Raw genomic sequence first — 22,915 nt, forward strand, 5'->3', positions numbered from 1 at the left:
GTGTGATACTTTGTCTAGATCTGAAGTTTGCACTCAAAGCGTTCGTATTGACCCATCTTTCAGAATCAGCCTTTTTGAAAATCCAGCATTGAAAAGCTCCTCGTTTGTGAAGCAGTTCGGCGCAAAATATTAGCGCTAGCATATACGACTTTTCTTCAGTACATATCTTGCGAAAATAAAAATGTAACCACAATGTCCTCAGTGACTCAGATGGTGGAAGTTTATGGAGACATCCCATAAAGCAACACTTGTAATTAGTGATGCACCGATGTGAATATTGTGGCCGATACCGATAACCGATATTAATATTGCTTTTATGGCCGATACCGATATTTACCGATGTCGATATCTCTGTATAGAAAACACATTTTTATGATAATCAAATAAAGAACTATTTTCCAAAACTTTTTTTTTTTACTTTTGTAATTTATTTTCAGCAATGACTGATATTGGGCACCTTTACCTGTGTGTACCAGATGCGATAAGATAAGATCCAGTGACAAATAATTAGTCTGTCCACTCTAGCCGTGACGCGACTTTGAGATGCGTACAATTCAATCAAAACCCAGAGCCAATCAGAACAGCGTGTGGACGGGCTCTCGCGTCAAGTGCCAGAGAGTAATCTTGACGGCAATCGCAAGAAAATGGACAAGTAGCTACATAATCAAATTCACAAATATTACACCATTTAAACAGTATTCAAATACATAGGCTACTGAGTTACTTAAACAATCTTTGTCAAATAATACATTTGTTTCTTCAGTTTGAACGTTCTTTTTCCATTTGTTTAATTTCAAGATCTGAGGTGAGTTATCCATTGTTGCTTTTACAGCTACAAAGCTGGGAGCACTAAATTATATTAAAAGTCACATTACACGCTTTTAACATTAAATAAAGCACATAAACAGTGCCTGAGATTATCATTGCCACACATTGTGTTTGTTATTCCAGCGCGACGTCGCAGAAAAATAGAAACAGTTTCTAAAATAGAATCGTCGCATGTCGCCATCGCGGCTGGTTAGGACATAAACTCTGATTAACATGGAAAAGATACCTTTTATCACGTGTTGCGACGTCGCGTGTAGTTAGGACATGGTGTAATGACTAGTTCGCACGCCCACAATGAAGTGCGCGCCCCTTCACATAAACACGGGTTCAAAACTCGCCCCGTCCAGCAGGGGAGATATAACAAATGTTGATCGTGTGCCGGGTGCCCACTATAAAGTACGCACCACTACACATAAAACTGTTCCCACAGTATCAGTTATTCCTCTCGCTCTGACGCGAGACGTGATAAAGGTTGCACCCTCTGTAAAGCGCGCGCCCCTACACACGAGCGCTGTTCACAGCGCTGAAATGCGCTCGTGCAAAGACAAACATCCCCGCCCCCACACGCACGTCAAATACACAGGAATGATAATCGGCCTGTTCACATCGGCCCTATTTTGACATCGGAACGATACCGATGTGTAAAACAATGACCATATCGGCCGATATTATATCGGCGGCCGATATATCGTGCACCACTACTTGTAATGCCTCTTTGGCACAGGCATTGTACAACTCCAGCTGCTACAGCGAGGATACTGAAATGGCGGACTGTGTCTATGCTAATAGGGCCAGATCGTCACTGACTGTGGGCGGGGCTTCTCCCTACGATGACTTCAATAGGGGGGAATCTGAATCGGCTTGTTTGAAGGGACTGCTTTTGATTTATGGGAAATATATTTAAAAAATCGTTTTTTTTTTTCTACCTAAAAAAGTGAATTTTGCATAGTATGATCCCCTTTAAAGGGCACCTATTATGACATTTAAAATGTTCCTAATGTTGTTTAGGGAGTCCCCAACAACAGTTTTATGTGCATGCAATGTCAAAAAACACTTTTGTTTTCGTATAATATGCATTTATTTTTACCTGATTTGCACACCGACTCCCAAATGATTCGTTCAACGACTCATTTTTCCAAACCCCTCCTTTGCGCGACGCTAATCTGCGATTGGTCAGATGACCCAGCAGTGTTTACAGAGATAATACTTATTGTTTAACACGGAGTACAATGATGCTTTTATCAATTAAATCGTGTTATAATAATGATTATAGTCCACTGCTTTGTAGTTTGTAGTAAAAAACTAAAAATAAGATAAAGAATTTAATGTTATGTTAGCGAGCATAGCCCAGAGTTCATATTGTAAAAGCACAATCAGTCTTTGTTTGCATTAGCCCGATGCATAAACATAACGTTTTTACAAAAAAAAAAATGCAGTTACGTTACTACGAGGTATTATATTCTATTCTTTAAGACAACTCCGAAAACAACGACAAACACTTCACATATCTCAATACAATTGCCATTGAAGACCTAGAAGCTAAACGGTGCTTACACAACAAACAAAATAATTATTAAGCATGCTACATAAAACATAAAAGCAACAATTATTAATAACATTTACAGGTTGTGATACGAGGAAGCTGATGCAAATACACTTGGAACTGAACCTTCCTTCAATATCAGCCGGCTCGCGAATCCAAGTTTGATTGCATTTAAAAAGCAATCGTCTTCAAAATGGCGCGAACAAAGCACAAGGCTCGGACTATACTTCTGTGGTATAGTTATATGAATTGTAGCCACTTAGTCTTCAAATGCTCCTCCTTGGGCAGATGAAATAAGTTGGCTTTTGAGTCGCACTTCAGAACACAGCGTCTCGTCGCCATGATGTTTTCCCTGCTGGCCTTGGAGCGCAATAAGTGGGCGTATCCTATTCAAATAACTTGACAAGTTGACGTCATCTAGTCAGAGAAAAAGCTTCGGTCTTCTAACGATTCATAAAAATGACTCCGAGTCGACTCTTACTTTTGAAAGACAATAACTTTATATACGGTGCACTTTCATATTTCAAACTTTGCAGGATGTTTTTGTTCACTTAGATCTATGTTACACACTACATGAAAGGTAAATTTCTAAATTCCATAATAGGTGCCCTTTAGGGCTGTAACGATTAATCGCGATTAATCGAAATCCAAAATAAAAGTTTGTGTTTACATAATAAATGTGTGTGTATTGTGTATAATTATTTTGTATATATAAATACACACACATGCATGTATATATTTAATAAAAATGTGTTATTTATATATAAAATAGTTCTATTTATATATAATATAAATCATATAAAAATATATATGCAGTATATAAATGCAAATATTTCTCAAATATATACATGCATGTGTGTGTATATATATATATATATATACAAAATAATTATACACAATACACACACATATATTATGTAAACACAAACTTTTATTTTGGATTTCGATTAATCTCGATTAATCGCGATTAATCGTTACAGCCCTAGTGCCCTTTAACATTCAAAGGGATTTGTTTTATCGTCTTTAACAAGCTGTTAATACAATAGTCAAATGTTTATGAATAATGAATATATAATGAATAAAAAACATCACAATCATTTGACACATTATATTAATAAGTAAATTCTTTTTTTATACACAGACAGGACATAGCCAGCTTTGTTGGTCATTTAGTGGGAACAATATAGTTTTGTTTTGCTTCAGTTATGCCAGACTGATTTGTTATTGTTTTTACTTTCCTTGATATGGTCATTTTCCCACTCCCATGGCCAATCATCTGACTTTTCTATGGTGGAAAAAGCTACCAGACCGGGCTTCGGCTCCAGCACCAGAACTCTTGTACACACCATATTTACTGTGAAAGAAGATGTACCTGCCATTTTTTTATTTATATTTTTGGTGCACATGCGTGAGAGTTTGTGTGTGTGTTTGGGGATTTTGGGTCTATTTGTTTTGATCAGACCATAATTCAGTGTGACAGCCAGGGCTTCTCCTTTCCCGAAGGTTTCAGCAGACTTCTGTTCCCTCTGGTAACTCAACGCATGCAGCAATTCTCTCTTACTGCTGGTTTTGACAAGGAGCTGTTGTCTTCCTCTCACATTTATCGTCTCCCTTACATTTCTTGTGGACTCTTTCTGCCTGAAAGAGTAGATTAGACTAGACCTTAACGTTTTATAAAGAAAGTGCCACAGTGCTCATTTATGTAACTCTCCATCAGAGTTGTATGGTGTTGCTACAGTATGAGGTAGCAAAGGGCTTCTGGGTGTTTTTAGCATAGTGCTGTGTGGTTGGGTAGTGGTGGGTATGCTACAATGATCTGGGTGGTTGAATGTGGTAGATGAGGGAGGTGAACATCAGTCTTGCAGTTAATCACCTTTTTAAGATCTTATCTGCAAATATAGTGAAGATGAATGTCAAAAGAAAGAGGAACGGGATGTTCAGGGAGTATTATAGTGTGATATGGTAAATGGAAATACTGTAGGATAAAAGAAATGTGGAGAAGCAAGAAAAGTCTTTAGTGTGTGGTGTGTGCGTGCATGTGATGAAACAAATAAAAAGGCTGCAGTGTGTTCACACAGAGCACTTCATATCCTTCTGTCTGGTGTAGTATTCTCAGTCTGTTTCTCACACATACATTATAAAAAAGGGCAGTAAACCGCAGTGGCCTATATTATATCAATAAAATATTTTAATGGCCCAGTGATTAAAAAGTGATTAACGGATCACACTGTCAATTTGATAATGCCTGCCTATCATCTTTATAACAGCTGCACAAATTGGCTTGATTGTGACTTGTCAAACTGGTGAAAATTCTTACAATGTAAAAACTTAGACATAATCACTTTTGGGGCCCTATCTTGCACCCAGCGCAAATGACTTTGTACGCCGACGCATGTATCATTCCTATTTTGCACCCGACGCACATCGGACTTTTCCCTCCACAGACGCACGTCGACAAATTAGGGAATGGAACAAGCGCGCCTGCTGTGAAAGGGAATGTGAGAAGACGCTCTGATTGGTTTATTGCACGTTACGCCCCAAGCCACACACCTATGAGTAATGTAGCTACTTCAGACCAACCCATTTCAGATTTGCGTCGGGCGCAAGAGTAATTTATCATATAATAGCAACGAGATCCGGCCACAAAGTTATTTGTGTTTTGCATTTGATACTTGCGCGTCAGATTGTTAAAATAGGGCCCTATGTCTTAATTTGAAAAAGAACTTGGGTAACACTTTATTCTACAGTGTTCTTGTTACACGTTACATGTAGTTATACTGTAGTAATAACTATAAATTATGCATAATTTCGTGCAGCTAACCCTAAAGTTAAAAAACCCTATAGTTAGTGGACATTTGTACTTGCTGCCTTCATTTGATTAATAATAATGTATATACTGGTATTATTGCAATAGTAATATATTAAGGATCCGTGTGTATATATTATATTCCTTTGATTTATTGAATTTATAATTGAAATAAAAATATTTCTAAAAAAATTATAAAACTTCAGTTTTTGCAGTAGCTCTCTATATTTCTATGTCATCGCTGTCAAAGAATAATTAGCTGGTCAAGTGGATTTACTTATTGTAAAGTTAAGGAAAGTTATCATGACCATTGTAATGTTTGAAGCAGATGTCATAGCAAATGTCAGTGGACCCAGACCGGGAAGATTTTAAAACGAGCGCTTCATTCATAAATCCGTAAGATCTTACCTTCATGCTGTGGAAATACAAACTGGAAAACAGAACGCAACGAGCGCAGCGCTGAAAAGGGGCCGGGCTACATAAGGTTTATAGCCATGCTGAATGGGCAAAAAACATGTTGCTTTTCATTAGGAAATGAACGAAACAAACATTATTTTATGTCTTGCCATATAATATCCGAAATGTAAAAGTAGCTTTGGAGTGGAGTGATTCCAACACTTTGAACATGAAAGGGAAATCTCTGTCGCTCCAATCCACTCACATCCTCTGCTGGAAACTAATAGTACAGTGACTGTGTGACCTCCAGTGATTTCATCGCTGTCATTGTGAACCGTTGAACAGCAGCGATCAGCATAGAGTCTGTCTGTGTGTACTGTACAGCATGTGTGTGTCTCATCTGTGTGTTTTCTGTACTGTAGGAGCAGAGAGATTGAGTTAGGAGGAGGGGGGTGATAAAAGAAAAATGAATAAAAGTGGAGCGCTAATCCTATGATGAATCTGTGTGTGTTTTTGCCGTGGCAGCTTTGATTTATCACCAACATTTTATTCAAGGTCCTGAAATTAGTGAGACGCAGCACAAGATAGAAACTACAGACAGAGTAGAGGAAAAATAGCACAAAAGAGAGAGAGAGAAACGGAAAAAGGGGCTGCAGGAGTTGCTGATTTTGAGCAAATGTAATGTGTATTTCATTATTTTTTTTATATATATTTCCATTTTATTTCTGTTCTTTAATCTCAGGTGTCTGGATATACCAATATGATTAATGATCCAGGGTAGTGGCGAGAGCTCTGCTGTGGAGGCCCGGAAGAGCACTGCTAGAATGATGCTCTCTATGACACTTCCCGGAGATCACAGCCCCTGTAGGTCTGAGGATATAAGCACACGGTGTCTCAGAGATTGGGCTGAGGGTACAGACAGCTAAAGAAAGATGGAAGTATGAGAACAAGCTTATAATGTCCAATGATGTCTGTATCAGGAGAGTTTATACTGTAGTCTGTGCATGTCAGAGACCGTGTACAGTGTTACGTATAGAGGAATGACTCAAGTGGGACTCGCTGGAGAGAGAGAGAGAGAGAGAGAGAGAGAGTGTGTGTGTGTGTGTTTCGGCCTCTGGCTCTTTCCTGGAGCTACAGAACAAAGAATGGTTAGATTTCCCCGGTGAAGTGTTTTTTTCACAGGATTTTACAGAAATTCTCTCTACTTCTTTATGATTTATCTTCTTTAACCAGCTGGTTCTTTTCACAGTTTTACACTTCTGATTCAAAGATTTTCCGTTTTGTATGTTTGTGACTTCTATTGTGAATATGTCGGGTACTGTGTTAAATACAACAGCGTTATTTTCTACATTTCATAATACAAAATACGTTTTGAAACCTCAGAGAAACATACACTAACATTCAAAACAATGGAAGAAGTCTCTTATGCTCTCCGAGGCTGCATTTATTTGAAACGGTAATATTGTGAAATATTATTACAATTTAACGGTTTTCTATTTGAATATTTAAAAAATTGAATTTCTTCCTGTGATGATACAGCTGAATTTTCAGCATCACTACTCCAGTCTTCAGAGTCACAAGATTCTTCAGAAATCATTGTAATATGATGATTTGCTGCTCTAGAAACATTTTGGTCACACCTAATGTTAGGTGTCCTTAATTACTATATACTTACATAAAAAAGTACTTATCTTCATATTGTATTGCAAAACACTTTTACTGCTATTGAGGTGGGATACAGGAAAGGTTAGGGATAGGTTTAGTGGTATGGGTAGGTTTAAGGGTGGGTTAATGGGTAAGGGAATGCTCAACAGTGTAAGATATTATTTAATTACATGCAGGTATATATTAAAATATGCCTAGTTCTGTCATGAAACTTAAGATGGCGCAGGCCGATGGGTCCTTAAAGCAAGCTGATGATATTTACAGCATTAACTACTTGGCACAAGTTGATTGGTTCATGTTGCATCTGCAGCCAATGAGCTTGCTGCTCAGCATTTAAATGTCTGGCTACCATTTACTATAGCAGTTTGCAGCATGCTTTCAGAGTTTGACTAAAACCCCCAACCTTCCCCAGCTCCACCTGTATAGATATGCTATGGGTAATTGATCTGTGCTATCTGTGTCTTGCATACTCAACGCAGCGTATCGCCATACAGTATATGTATTGGCAGTAGCAAGTTACTTGCTCTGCAGCAGCAATAATCTACAGCAACAGTAATAATTACAGCAGCAGTAGCAGATCTATTCCGCCAAGACCAAATACATTAACACTGTCAAATTCATTACCATGCTAAAAATCTTTAAAATTGTCATGATAGAAATTGTAAAAACATGTATGTTCATAATAAGTGCATTGTATCAACTGATTAATTTAAATGTTAGTACATAATAAAGACACCTAATATACTGTAAAGTGGGACCATGATTTCTTGCTAGCAATGTTGAAAACAGTCATTTTGTGAAAACCAATAAGAAAATAAAAATAAAAAGTTAGAATAGAAAGTTAATTGCTATACCCGTGTAATACTGTATATACAAGGCAGGATCAAGTCCATTTTATGAACATTTAGCAAATGAGATAAAATGATTGTATGCTCAGCTCGTTATGTTGTAGCAGATGTAGATTAAACAGTTCATTTACTTTGCTCTAATATGCTTTAATATATGTGTTTCCGATTAGCCAGACTCGCAGTTAGTGCAGAAATGCTGCTTACACCATTTCCAATAAAAGCAAACAAACCCTACGTTACCTTGTAAATGTGACTGACTGAGCATGAATTTAACAGAAGGCTCCAGTCCTGATCATTTAATTATGAACTACTAGTTTGTGATGTTGTCGACCTAGTTGTGTGCTGTACAAGATAGTGGTAGTATGGCTTAGACATGGCTTATCCAATCAGAATGTAACAACACAACTCTGTTTTATCATTTTGATTAAATTATGATGGTCAGTTTATAGTATTGGCTACTGCACTTTCTGAATCTTAATGATTAACGTTTCATCAACCGACGAACATGTGAGTCGCCAACCCTGGTTTGGGAAACCCTGTGTTAAATTATTAATGTTATATGCTCAGATGTAGTTAAACAAATGCACGCACACATACACAAATGCATAACAAGCAGAATATGTTATTGGAGAGATAGAGGAAGAGCATATTGCCCCAGCACTACAGTTATTAACCTAACATAATGTTCAACTAACAACCCAAAGCAGAGGAGCAGCCTGTAATCTCCATCATGCATTAAACATCAGCCAATGCACCGAAACACATTACAGCCTGAGCAGTGTGTAATCACTCTCACAGAATAAGGCCTGACTAAAGGAAATATAAGCAAGCCCACTGCACTCACATCTGGGAAACAGGATGCTAATCACTCTTCTCTTTTGATTTATTGATTTATTCTGTTACCATTCTGAAAACCAGACTGGCACTTTTGTACTAGGTGAACTGTCGAACCGTCTGTGAATGGAAAAAGTCAGCATGAACATTCTTTGAAATTGCTCCTTTTTATATTCCAGGGGGAAAACCTACATGGGTTTGGAATGAAGTAAATAAATATGTGCAAACTAATTTAGAACATTTAATTTTTAAATGTATTTTTCCACACAATCGGTACAGAAAATGTGTGTATTATTTCCATGTGAGCTTAGGAATGTTTATAATGCTTTCTAAAAGCTGAAAAAAATGAATGCTTCTGGTGAGGAAGAGTGATTGTTTTCCCTGCAGGAGAAGATACAAGATTTTTTTTCTGCTTCACTTGTTACACTTTGTTCATCTGAAGTAGCTGACTACACATTTAGCAATTTCATCCATGCTGCATGCAGGAAAGACGTGGACATAAAGAAGAGAGTTGTCAATAAATGCAATTATGCAGCTACTGCCATCTAGATAATCGTATTTGGACGCCTCTAATCCTCTCGCTCTGCCCTCAGTCTTTCTTTCTTTCTCTCCACTTTCCTCCTCCTGCCGTTAGACTGGTCATGGATGTTTCTTCAAATATAAACACTTGTCTCAGGGCTTGTGAGTAGAATATTTCTCTGCATGCTTTCCAATTAAAATGTAATTTTGAGAAATTATGCAAATATTGATCATATTAATTGTATGTAATTAGGATCAGTAAAGTTCTAGATATGAAAATAGCCTTGGTAAGGGAATTTTTTTTTTAAATATAATTTGTATTATTTCCGCCACTGAATGCTATAAAACAAAACACGTGAGATGTGATGGGAATGACACTGTGGTGGAAATGATCAATAATGGAAAAGACTAAATAATAAAGACATACCGGTAATTACATTTTACATGTTCACTGAGGGACAATTAAATGAACTTAAAAAAAATAAAATAAACTAACGAAAGTGTAAAAGTCTACAGGTTCGAAAGTGGCAAAGAAACACCCATATTAATCTTCATTTTAACTGCATTTAGTGCACACATGCACACTCTTCTCTGCCTGTTCTCCTTCTCATCACACACACACATACAGAGAAACTGAGAGCTGTCAGAAGTGTAACTGTAGCTCTGTCACCCTGTGCTTGTTGCGGCCGTATGGCAACTATTTTCTGCATGGCCTCTAACAGTTGAGCCTGTCACATTTCATTGCCGGCAATATGCTGATCCTCCTGAACGCACGCACACACACACACACACACACACACACACTCCTCGTTTCCTTTACTCTGTCTTTCTGGTCAACCTGCCATTGCTCCTGTAGTGTTTGCAAACTGAGCTCAGTTACAAGGTCACCACTCTTACATTTCTGATGCTTCTGAACACTTTACTTTTCCTTTCTGTCTTTCTTTCTTTTTATTTATTTATTTATTTATTTATTTTTCTTTTTTTCTTTTTTTTCTGTCTCTTAATCATCTGACTGATACATTCCCAAAGTGTCAATGTAACGCTCTTTTCTTCATACACTACCAATCAAAATCTTTGACACAACATTGAATTCGTCATTATTACTATTTTACACATTTTAATAGTAAAGTCATCAAAATGGAGAATGGGAGTCATTTTGAATGTTATGTTCAAGACCTATAAATCTTATTTTATAAATGTGTGTATGTACGTATGTATAACAAATTTGTTCATATATTTCATTAGTAGCACTAATGTAATTCCAGTTACATTTACTTCGCATAGACAAAAATTGACATCAGGGTGACTAGAGACTTAATACATTTGAAATGCATAAAAGGTGTAGAGGAAATATGAACAATGAACATTATTTGACATTTAAAAAAAATACCCTTGGCTATTTGACCCACGGTGCCTTTAGATTCCTCACCCATACCGTAAATGACAATGTAAATATTTTCCACCTGTTACATTATAAATTAGTATAAATGCACCTGTCCATAACCTGCACTCCAATTTATCCAGTTTACATAACAGAGAATGACCTTGAAATATTATGCCAGTATACAAAAAGTGAGAGAGGACGATAATTCTGAAGGTATGCATTAAATATTATAGTTTGAACACTTCAGTTAGGGTTTCCTAACACATCCAGCAACATTAAACCTTACTCACAGTGACATATCTAGTGTTTCTGGGAAAGTACCACATAAAATACACACTTCATTCTTAATGAACCAATATGATCAATAAAAATCACCATTTGTTTTTTTTAAAGGCCTCTGGACAACGTATTAGATTCAGTTCTGTTTTCACAAGAGCAACTGTTTAGTATAATTCTTTTACTCCACACCATTAAACACATTCCTCTTTCAGTGTGAGACATTTATACTCTATAATATTACACATTTAATTACAGTTAATCCCTTTTTACTTGACTAAGAAAGAAAAGGATTGCAATTCATTACGCAGGATTAGACGTGTCTAAGAGATGGGAGGGTTTCGGTGGAGCATGGTCAATGAGTGTGTGTGTGTGTAGTAGGAGGAGAGAGTCTGGGCTAGTGGTGCATTTAAAGTGTTTATGTGATTCCACTGTTTAAAACAGGAATGTCTCCTTTTCATATTTCATGCTCATTGGTCTGTCTTTGATTGACTTTTATTCCTGTGTGAAATAGCAATGATACCTCTACAGACTCTGGTATTCCAGGGAAGACTTTAGAGGGGGATCATTTATTTTATGAAGGCGTATTTAGAAATATCTTACTCAGTGTTTCACTGTGAACAGATGTTATAGACATATATTATTTATTTGAGAATCTCCTTGTATCCAAAGGCATTTGAATTCACATTAGAACGGATGTCTTTGAATACTCAAGCCTCATGCCAGCCTCATGTCGTTGTATGTATCCAAACTTGTATGACTTGCTTTCTTCCGTGGAACAAGAAAGAAGATATTTTGAAAAATGTATTTTCTCTCTCCATACAATAGAAGTTAATGATTTATTGCAACTGTGCACAGAAATTAAAGGGGAAACATATAGACATTATACCAAACCGATAATTATTCATATTGGAAAACTGATAACTGATATATTGGCCAATACATTTCAATCCAAATTTGAAATTATTTTTGAGAGCCTGATTACAAAAACAAGTGTCTCACTATTAAAAGCCATGTCCCAAGCACACAATTATAATGTTCTCATAATTTTATGTAGCCTATGACCGCACATGTAGCACTTAACTGTATTTTCCTTTTTTGAAGTGATTACAAAATTTCCCATCATATTTCAAGCAATTCAAAACTTTCATGGAGAACAGTGCGTATCTGAAGTGTCTCAGCTGAAGGAAATAATCCATTATTTATCAACTTTAATATATCGGCCAAATTTTCTTATCTGGTCAATAACGATAACATTAAAAATTGACATATATCGGCAGATACTGATATGGTGGCCGATATAATGTGCATCCCTATACAAGACTATACATAAGTTCATTACGTTTTGGTTTAATTTTTTAATCAGATTGTTATCTGATAATAAAATTGGTCATTTGTATTTAGGTGATCTTATACATTTGGACCCTAGCCGTCTCCTTCGTTCCTATTCATTTCTATAGTGAGCTGCTGATTTTCAAATGTGTGAAATATTGGCTTGTTGCTTATAAACCAGGGGCAGCCATAAACAAATTAAGAACATATTCTTATTGCATGAGATTTTAACTGCAACACAAAAAACTTTGAGATCTGAGCAGGAAAAGCAAAATGATGTTACACTGTATGTACCTCTACAAACCCTTCCAATTTCTCCCATTCAAAATCCCCTTTTGAACTGTGTTTTATGGACCGTTTGTTCTTCATTTTTATCTTTTTCATTAGTTAACCTTTGCTCCATAAGAGAAAGAGTGAGGGTGGGAAATATGAGAGGGGGAAGGGAATTACAGTCTAGAGGGTGCAATGAGAAAGAGATCCAAGTGGATCGATCGCTTATGAATATTCTGATCAGTGTCCTGAGCTGAAGAAAACTGCCAATGTTAGATGATAGCAGTGCACAGAAGAGGACACGTTTAAATCGCAAAACTCTAGAGGACTGTAAAAATGGTAAATCTCTATAAGAAGGAAGGATTGTTACGTTTGAATTTACTCCCCGCTCAAAGATTACCCAGGTGTGGAAAATGTGAAAGAATAGATGTAGTAGTATCAGTATTAGCGCGCTTCCTCGGAGAAGGACTATAGGGTAGTGGAGGCGTTTTATAGACGATGATTGGGGAGGGATTACACCGAAACACAATCCTATATTAGGAGGAGACAGACAGCTCCATATCAGCCACTCTCCCTATCTGTCGTCTCCATAACCGGATCAGTCCTACTGGGCCCGTCCTCTTCCCAGAGATAGAGAGAGCATACATAATAATGCAGAGGGTGGATGGAGCCAGAAGAAGAAGAAAATTGACTTCTTTGAAATATTTTCGAGTTTAAAACCATTTCAAGGGTTTTAGTATACATTTTTTTAAATTGGTACCAAAGGCTACTAAACAGCATTTTTGAATTGTTTTAACCTCAATTTAGACTATGTAATTCATACAGTGTCCAAATTTAAAAATGTAAAAACACCACATTGGTGTTTTGAAGAGGCACCGTTTCCTTTGTTGAGAATGTGCTGTTTATGTTTGTTCATGTTTATGTTCTGTTATGTCCATATTTATGTGTATGAATTAATCAAAGAAATCTACAATATATAGTGAATTTAGTCAAAAATAAACTAGAACTATCCATTTTATTATAAAAAATTGTTGAAAAACAAAATCAAGAAAGAGTTGTTTTATATTAATGTTCTTAACAACCAATATACAACCAGTGGTTCTCAAACAAGGACCCGGGGCCCACTAGAGGGATTCAAACCTCCAAGGGAGCCACAGGATGACTTAAAAGTATTTAAATTAATAATCGTACTTTAATCTACTGAAAATTAATTCATGCTTAAAAAAAGTATTTTTATTGAAGAACACAGAGTTCTTTAAACCTGTATTGGGGAACGTTACTTTTAAAAGTAATGTTACAATATTGTTACTCCCTAAAAAGTAAGCCTCAGGGTGAAGGAACGCAAATTCACGGCTGTACAGTAGATGGCGCAGCTCAAACAAACCTTTCAGCTGTGCTGCTATTCTGGAGGACACAGGAGAAGAAACTGCTACACTCTTTCTTCACCAAAAAAAAAAAAAAAAGAAGTGATGTAGTTGAAGTGGATCATCAAAGGTCAGCAGCAAATACATTCGTTAATAAAGTGAGATGATTAAATACACAAAGTATATTTGTGTAATTTAACAATGTAATTATTGCAGGTTTGCATTTCACGGTTTTTATTCATTTCGAGGAAGACTGAATCTGTTTTGTGCCAGTGAAATCAGTAAATGCTCACATTAAGAACAGTGTAAAATAATTTATTTAAAATGATTAATTCAATTAAATGTTTTTTTATGTTAAATTATCATTGATTAAAACACTATACATTGTTAAATAGCCCCAGCATTAAAAAAAAAGAACAGTTCAGTTCTAGTAGTGACTTTAAACTAACATATTTCTCTCTTCTGACTGTTGTAATCCATCTCTCAATATTTGTCCTGCTATAGTTCACTTCCCCATTCCAAACCCAGAAATGTTAAAAAAGGTAAATTTTTGCATTTCTATTTGGTGACAGTGTTACAGAAATATTACACTTCAGCTTTCAGTGATTTATTGACACAGATGTTAAAGAGGGAAATGTGGACACTGTTGGACATGTCACAATAATGTGCATTGCATGCGTATAGACGTGACATAATAGCAGGCACAAAACCCATGGTCACATGTGAAGGACAGGCTGCCTCCATCTCATTAGTAATGCTCTCTCTCTCTCTCTCTCTCTCTCTCTCTCTCTCTCTCTCTCTCTCTCTCTCTCTCTCTCTCTCTCTCTCTCTCCCCTCCCTCCCTCCCTCCGCAGCACCACTCCTCATCCACGTCCACAAGAACTCATCTTCTTATCGCTACAAAAACGGATATAAAAATGGAGAGAATCATCTATCAGAAAGCACCTATTCCTCCTCCTATTTGTTCTCGCCGTCTCTCTATCTCTCTGCCCTTGCTACCACCTCTTTATATCTTTTCTTGCTCTGCCCTGACTTCCCATTTTATCGTTTACTGCATATTTGGAGGAGAGAAAGTGTTCACTCTCTCGCTTTCTGTTGGAAAGCTCCAGAGACCTGCGTTTCACACTCATTGGGGCAGCTGGGGTTTGATCTATCCTTTTGCCCTTTGCTCAATACAGTGAGACTTTTCTAAATCTCTCTCTTGATCTGTCAAAGGGATCTCCTTGACTTTTATGTGTGCCAGTGGAACCCTCCTAGCTCAGGGCTGAGCTTAGTCAGCGATACTGTATGTGTCCCTCTATCTTTCTCTGTCTCTGTTGGGCCGCTCACAACATTTTCCCATGATGTGGTGGGACAGGACAGGCAGTCAGCACACATATATCTCTCTATCACATGTTCTCCACTACTTCACCAGATGAATAAGTGTGAGAACAGAGATCATCCTGACCTCTAACCTCACTCTCCTCACTAACCAATTTAGCATATTAATGGTTCCACTTCATTTCAGAGCCCTTTCCAAACATGGATGATCGTAGTAAGTCAGCATGCCAACTCATCCAATCAAATGAATGAAGGTTATATATGTTCTGGCTGTTCATTGTTGAATCTCTAAGGAATGGTATATTTAATCCTAAAATCAACTAGCATTAAGAAAATAAAGCCTTTTTAATTTGCTGTGATTGATTGCAATTAATTGCATTTCCCCCAAGCTTGTAATCATTCATATTTAAGTGTAGAATCACCTTATTAAATGAAACAACACAGAAAAAAAGGAACATAAAATAGTCCTACATCAAATATTAAACATCAATATATCAATTGGCTATATTTCATTCAGTTCATGCAACATACTTGAGCAGAGAGCGTATAACCAACAGTTACTACTTTGGGTAAATGCTAATTAATAGTCTGTTTGTAGGGAGGGTCATAAGCTAACTGACAGGTGTTTGTTACAAGCGCAGCGCGCCGACACACACACGGAGTGGAAAAGACCCGCTCGTGAAACCTGATTGCTGAACACGGAGGGGCGGGGCGGAATAATTTCTTATATTTTCTGCCTTTTTCTCTTTCGGCCAAAAAACGAAAATGCCATTTTCGGCCGATAATTTTCGGCGTCCGAACATGCAGCTTCTATGGTATGTGAATTCAGCTTTGCTAATTGTACACAGCATCTTTGTTTTGTCAAAAGCGCCATCAGGCAACTTTTTAAATGTTCTCCATCATGACAGGGTGACTCGGCACACTCACAATAGCAGCCGCAACAGGAAGTCATTAAAACGAGGCAAAAAACGTCAATTGCGTTATTTTTTTAAAATGCGTTAAACATCTCAAATTAATTGCAAAGATTACAGCGTAATTTCCCCAGCCCTAATTTCAATGAAAAACAACAACAACAACAAAATATTGAATCTTAAAAATCTAATTTAGGTTTTAGTTGTTTTATCTTTTTTTTTATATTCTACCCTGATTTTGACATGACAATAGCCATAGAAGCAACATCATGCTCATCTGTATTTCAGTAATAAAAATAAATAAATTGAAATGCATAAATAATCAACCACTTTTTTTACAATATAATGAGAATGAGATTTTATCGCATCATACTTCAAAACCACTTTTCAAAATCACAATGCAAAATACATTTTCTATGTATAAAATGTAAATTCATTTTTTTTCTTTTTCCGGGTGAATGACCCAGAGATTTCCTTTGCACAAAAATCATGTATAAATATCCACAGTTACATTATTCAAATCCTGACATCCTTTTGAACAAGCTAGATCATTTACCTAGTTTAAACGACTCACTTTGGGACGGTTTCCGTTCATCAGTAATCTCCTCTTTACCAAGGCCTATATACATTTACTGCATGCATTTCAAATACAAAATTGCAGAACTTATTTTCTGTGAATGTATCTTGAATTAAGTTTATTATTCTTACTCCAATGCCATTTTTTTCTGGTTTTAAACACAATTGTCAATATAGCCTACTTTATTAATTTACGATTTGTTTAAAATTTGTGTTTTTAGACCAGTCCTGTTTCATAACTTATTTAATATTTTTCTCGAATCTATTGTGAATAAATCTTTGAATGCAGCTCTCATCTCACCTCTAGATTGGCATTGGAGAAGTCCACTTCATGAAAAGAAATTAAGCTCTCCTGTATAAATTGCAAAACCCATTTGGATATGATTCCCTGCAAAACTCCATTGATTTAAAAAAAAATCTTTTAATATGGAATGTTATTGTGTCCGTAAAGCGGAGGAGCAGTGTTGTTCTTGTTTTGATTATTTCTCTAATGTGTATTGACAGTGAGAAAACATTGAGTTTATGTGGATTTTCCGTCCCACATGCACACTTTCCTTTCCTCCAACCGCACAACACTGAGAGAGAGACGCTCCATTAGAGGAAGTGACAGGATGTCACTGTCCAGCTCTTCTTATTTTCACCCCTTCTTACATTATCTCCATCATTTTTAAACCCCTCCCTCAAGTCCCCAACACTTTAAGGGTAACAAATGGACTTCAGATGCATTTGACCCTGTGGGGACACGGTTCGGGAAATGAAAAATGATCTGTTGACTTGGACACTATCAAGTTATTGTGACCTTGATATTTTATCCAAGAGGTGTAATTGCCAAACTCCATTCTGCGTCCATAATGCCAGTCAATCCTGGAGGCTTAGATAGTATTTTTCACAGCGATTATAACTGTGTTGCTAGGTTCTTCTCAACCAAATTTAACTGATTGTAAAAGCTGCAATTTAACTAAATGTATGCGGTGTGTGTTTCAGAGTAAAGCACAACACTGTGTTCGTGAGCAGCTCATGATCCAGTGTTTTCAGAGTGGCTCAGTTTGTAGTAAATGTTGCTATACAAGAAGTGCATTTGGGAGTGAGAATGAGAAGAACTTCTAAACTCGTTGGAGAAATTTAGACAGCCATAAATATTAGCAATGTAATTTTACAGTTTTACTGTGAAATAATATAAGATTTTTCTTACATACCATTTTTTTTATTTAGTAGTGAAATACTACAATAGTAATATTTCCTTTTTTTAAATATTTTTGTTATAGTTATTTTTTATAATTGTTTTATATTCATTGATATATAATCAGAAATGTTTGACTAAATGTGCAGCCCTGCAATCAAGCACTGCAAACGTTTTTTTTAAAAAAAATCATAATTGCAATTTTTATCAGAAAAATCACAATTAGAATTTTTTTCCCACTCGTTGTGCAGCCCTGCCAAGAAGTTTAAGGCTTGGATGCCATCCATCATCCACATTTTATGTCATGTGACTGGTCTCTGGAGCTGCAGTGTATTCAGGTTTCAGGCCATGCCCCCTACATTATGGGGACATGACGATGTCCTTGAAATTAAAATCGCTAAATAAACATATTAAATGATTTTTTTATTAAAAAGCTAAAAATGCAGAAAGTTTTCTGTGATGGGTAGGTTTATGGTTAGGGTTAGGGGCTAGAAAATGTCATTAGCTCAGTATAAAAACCATTAAGCTTATGGAATGTCCTCATAATGATAGGAGGACCAATGTGTGTGTCTGTGTGTGCACTTCTGTAACTTCTCAATCACCTGTTCCTGTCTATTTGAAATGCACCTAGACCTTTACACACACTCACATACTTACATTCAGTGCTATGCAAATGTCAAAGCTTTCTTTGCACATAAAAAAGAGCTGCCTGTCCCAGGGCACTTTAATTTTGTTCTTTGAGAAGTGGTTTAACTCATCTCACACGCAGATCGGGTGGGCTTGAAATGCTTCTCAATCATCATAACATGCCCAGAGTATTAGTCAAATCTATACGGGTAACTGCACTATAATGCATATCAAGATGATAACAATTATACATACTGCCTATATAACTGTTTATCTCCACTGCCAGCAGCAGGAACATCAAGGAAAATACAAATCGCTGCTTCTCTCTGTTTGAGACTGTACTGGGAACCCAGAGATCATTTGTGAGAGTGTGTGTGTAAAGTTTTATATTAATTTCAGTGTCGGAGTCATGGATGAAGTGTTTTTGTGTAAACTTTACTGTCTCCTTTCCTGCTGGTCTTGTAATTGCTGTGGGTATTGCAATGTTTTTTTGTTTTTTTTGTTAATAGTTTAAGTTTATAATTTAAATATTTTATAAAAATCCCATTAATATAAAATATAATACCGTATACTTCATGGCACAAGTCATGTTGGTCTCTGCTGATCCTTTACCCAATGAGATCACTTGCTCAACACTTAAATATTTGGGGTTATTGTTTGCTGCAAGCTAGTCCTGCAGTGTGCTAGTTCCTCTCATACTCTCCACCTCCCCCAGCTCCACCTGCCTAGATCTGATACTAGACCTGCCTGGATTTATGCATGTATCTTTATGCAGCAGCATATCTTACATGCTCACAGCATCATTTCTGTGTATCAATTAACAGTAGCACATTTTATTGTAATTTTTCGAGACCTTTAGCTGTGTCTCTACAGCAATTGGCTTTCAAAAATGAACTAATACCCTCAGAAATATCAACTAGCCCCAGTTACCACTTTTAGGCACAAACGTGCATACAGGTAAGCATGCACATATGAGCCTGTACCTGTCTTTAGATACAAGAATATGGTTGTATCTATGTGCGTAGCAATGGCTGCTGTTCTCTTCCCTTTTCTGGGCTGGTTACACAGGGGGCATCTATTAAAGGAAAGGTCCCTGTCAGCCTATGATTTAGCTCTCGCTCCTCACACTGCCACAGACCTACAGGATATGGGCCAGGGGGCCAGCTGGGTTTACTAAACTTCACAGGGGACCAAAATAGCTCCTATGTGTGAGCCTATAGAAATATGGGAGACTGGGGCTAGTTGTCATACTGTGAATATTTCTGTATTTGCACATCCCTTAAAGTCTTGGCTTTCAAAAAAAGCTGTTTAACATTTGTTTTTATTGCCCAAGAAAAACAGTTAGGAGTTTAATAAACCCCTAACACTTAGTATAGTATTGGGGTAAGATGTCAAATTAAACGGGCTTCAGTATTATAGAGGGTTCAGCTAAATTTAAACTAAAGTATAACTATTATAAAACACTTGATGAAACAGCTAAGCTATAAAAGGCATCTCTATTCCACTGGTTTTGCAGTGGATAAGGGGGACTTTCAAAGCAAAATAGAGACAGCGGAGATAGCGTGTGAGGGAGAAAAGATGATAAAATCATTGCCGAGGTGGCAGGTTACATACGGGCTGTGATCAAGGGGGATGATTGCTGTTAAATTGACTCTTCCTCTTCTGCGGGCTGTCGCAGGAAAGTGTGTGGGTGTCCCTCCCGCTCTCTCGTGGGACCTCCTCTGCCACTGCCCGGTCATTCAGGCTTGAAAAGGGCAGCTTGACTGATACCAGACCTTCAGAGACTCTCCTGCACACCAGAATGTTAATGTCTTCAATCCTCAACTTCAGTGACTAAACTGAACACAAAACTGTTGAGGTTTTGAAGAAAACCATATGAATTTTAAGGCCTGCTCACACCAACATGAATGTTTGACAGATATTTGGTCCGATTTTCGCATTCGATTTGTCTGTTCAGACCAATGTGGCTGAACCAGTGGGCTGAATGAATACGCTGATTCACTCTCTGACTGTAAGTGGCACTTTCAGAAAAACAGAAATACCTTGGTTTTTCTGGGACACAAACCATTTACTAAATTTTATTTTTTTACACCTGCTTGTCACAGAGAAGAAAGGAGGTTGAATGGTATTTACATGTTTTCAAACAGCCGTTCAGATTTTTGTATTCACTGTGGTTTTTTTATCAAACAACACTAAATACAAGAGTACAGAGACAAGAGAGCTGGTTCCTGATTCTTCCACTGATATTCACGGTCAGTTAGCAAAATAGTAATTTGTGAGCACCAAGTCATGGTTTTATGTAACAGCAGCGGCTCTGGGCATGCAACCAAAAGAGCAAATCTTATCAGTTAGCCAGTTTTATTTGAGTGCGATGGAAAAGAAAAAAGCATTGAAAGCATCCAAATCCTCGTTTCGATCTGATCTGAAAATGTTTATTGTGCAACATTTTCACACCAAATAATTTTTTTTGTCTTGGTGTAAGCAGGCCTTGGTCCCCATCTTGGTTAGGTTTAGGGTTAGGGTATGGAGCTGAACCTTATGGTTAGGTTTAGGTTCGGTTTGTAGGTTTTCCATACAGTTGTCATCTCAATTTAATTTTAATGTGGAGCATTTTCAAATTTGGAGGGGCTATCCGGTGCAACACAACAGAAATAGAAATCAAGCGATTGACAAGATGGAACAAAAAGAACAAATGCACATGCAGAAGTAACCCTAAAATGTTCTTAAATTGTAAAGCACCTGGCCAGTTTCACTACCTTTTAGACAAACTTATTTGTGCAAAAAAAAAGGCATGTGCAAACTGAGAATACAGCTTACGTGCGGTTAAAAAAATCAGATTGTACGCGTGTATTATGCTGAGGATGACATTTACGCCATGTACACTATGACCATATTCTAGCCTACACATAAAAACAGAAGTGTACTTTGATCTTTAAGTGGATGAGGTAAATGTTATGCCTTGCTGCACATTACCTTTTTAGTACTAAATGCACAATATAAGACATTGCCGTGGTACTTGCTCGTTCACCCTCTACCTCCAAAGCATTTCCTCTATAGAGTCTTCGCATCCTCTTCAGCAGCACCACAGCTAACATCTCTCACCATCCAGCAGCAGTCCCGAGTCCCCACCCTAACCCTGACATGCAGTACTGCACCACGGCATTCTCTCCTGTTCAACACGCTTAATGACTCTCAATTTATTAGATTCTTTTTATTAGTGGTGCTTACGAAGGAAAGCCTGGCTGTTGTTGTTGTGCTTTGTGTGAGTTAGGGATTTGTTCTTAATTACTAAAATGTATTAAAATGTGGCACGTTACTCCTCTTACGGCATTTCTGCTGCTGACATCAATGATACAAATCATGTGGCTTATTGACTAAGAGATTTTAGAGACTTTCTAAGAGACTTACAATGTTTAATTTGGTGGATAACAGATGTTAAAAGCACATACATAACTATAATGCAAAAACCGAACAACCACACAGAACACCTTAGTACCACCTAGCAACACCCTTGCAACCACCCATGGTTCATTTAACTATCATAGTATGATGTATCATTGGAGAAATCAACTAGCTAGTCACAACTATTTCCAGAAACGGCAGAAACTTTGTCACACTTCCATCATTTTAATAATATAGAACTGTTGTTAATGATGTCACGCAGGTGGTGGAGTAATAATTCTGATAATTAATTGGTTTGACATCAAATTAATTATCAGATTATATTGCAGTAGTTCTAACCTCACAAGTTTGCGATGCTATTTGTGAATGTACGTTGGAACTATGGTTTCAGAAACACCATGTTGGTACCGTAATGCTGTAGAGAGTGGAGTCAGGGGCACATTGAGTGAGAAAGATAAATCCGAGAGAGTGACAAACAGGAAGGGAGAGAAAGAAAGGCAAGGAATGAGGACAAATTAGCGTTTCAGTGTTGTCACTTCTGTTCAAGCCTCTCTAAAGTCATTTATCAATGAACAGAGTCTGTAAATAACAGTGGAGAAAACAAGCAATGATGTTTCTCACGCACCAGTAGGAACCGACACAAAGGTCTCCGTGAAATTCCCTGGTGCGCTTTCCACTGAATACAGTCAAAGAGCAACTCCTGCAATGCAGTAAACAGACAGTGGAGAAGATACAGACAGGAGTGATCACACCCACCCACAAACACACATATACGCTGTGCCATATTAAATATATAGAGCTCTTTCAGTTCTATAATAGCCACTTTTGTAGTGC

At 37.2% G+C, this 22,915-nt stretch overlaps 2 protein-coding genes across 10 annotated transcripts in view; both read left to right on the forward strand.

The window, feature by feature from the left end:
• The window catches only part of pofut1 (protein O-fucosyltransferase 1), a 328,122-nt gene that overhangs the window by 125,691 nt on the left and 179,516 nt on the right, over window positions 1-22,915 (forward strand). The window lies entirely within an intron of this gene.
• gata5 (GATA binding protein 5) overlaps window positions 1-22,915 on the forward strand; it is a 130,510-nt gene that overhangs the window by 58,744 nt on the left and 48,851 nt on the right. The window lies entirely within an intron of this gene.

This window comes from Phoxinus phoxinus (assembly GCF_949152265.1).
Source record: "Phoxinus phoxinus genome assembly, chromosome: 18".
NCBI classification, from domain to species: domain Eukaryota; kingdom Metazoa; phylum Chordata; class Actinopteri; order Cypriniformes; family Leuciscidae; genus Phoxinus; species Phoxinus phoxinus.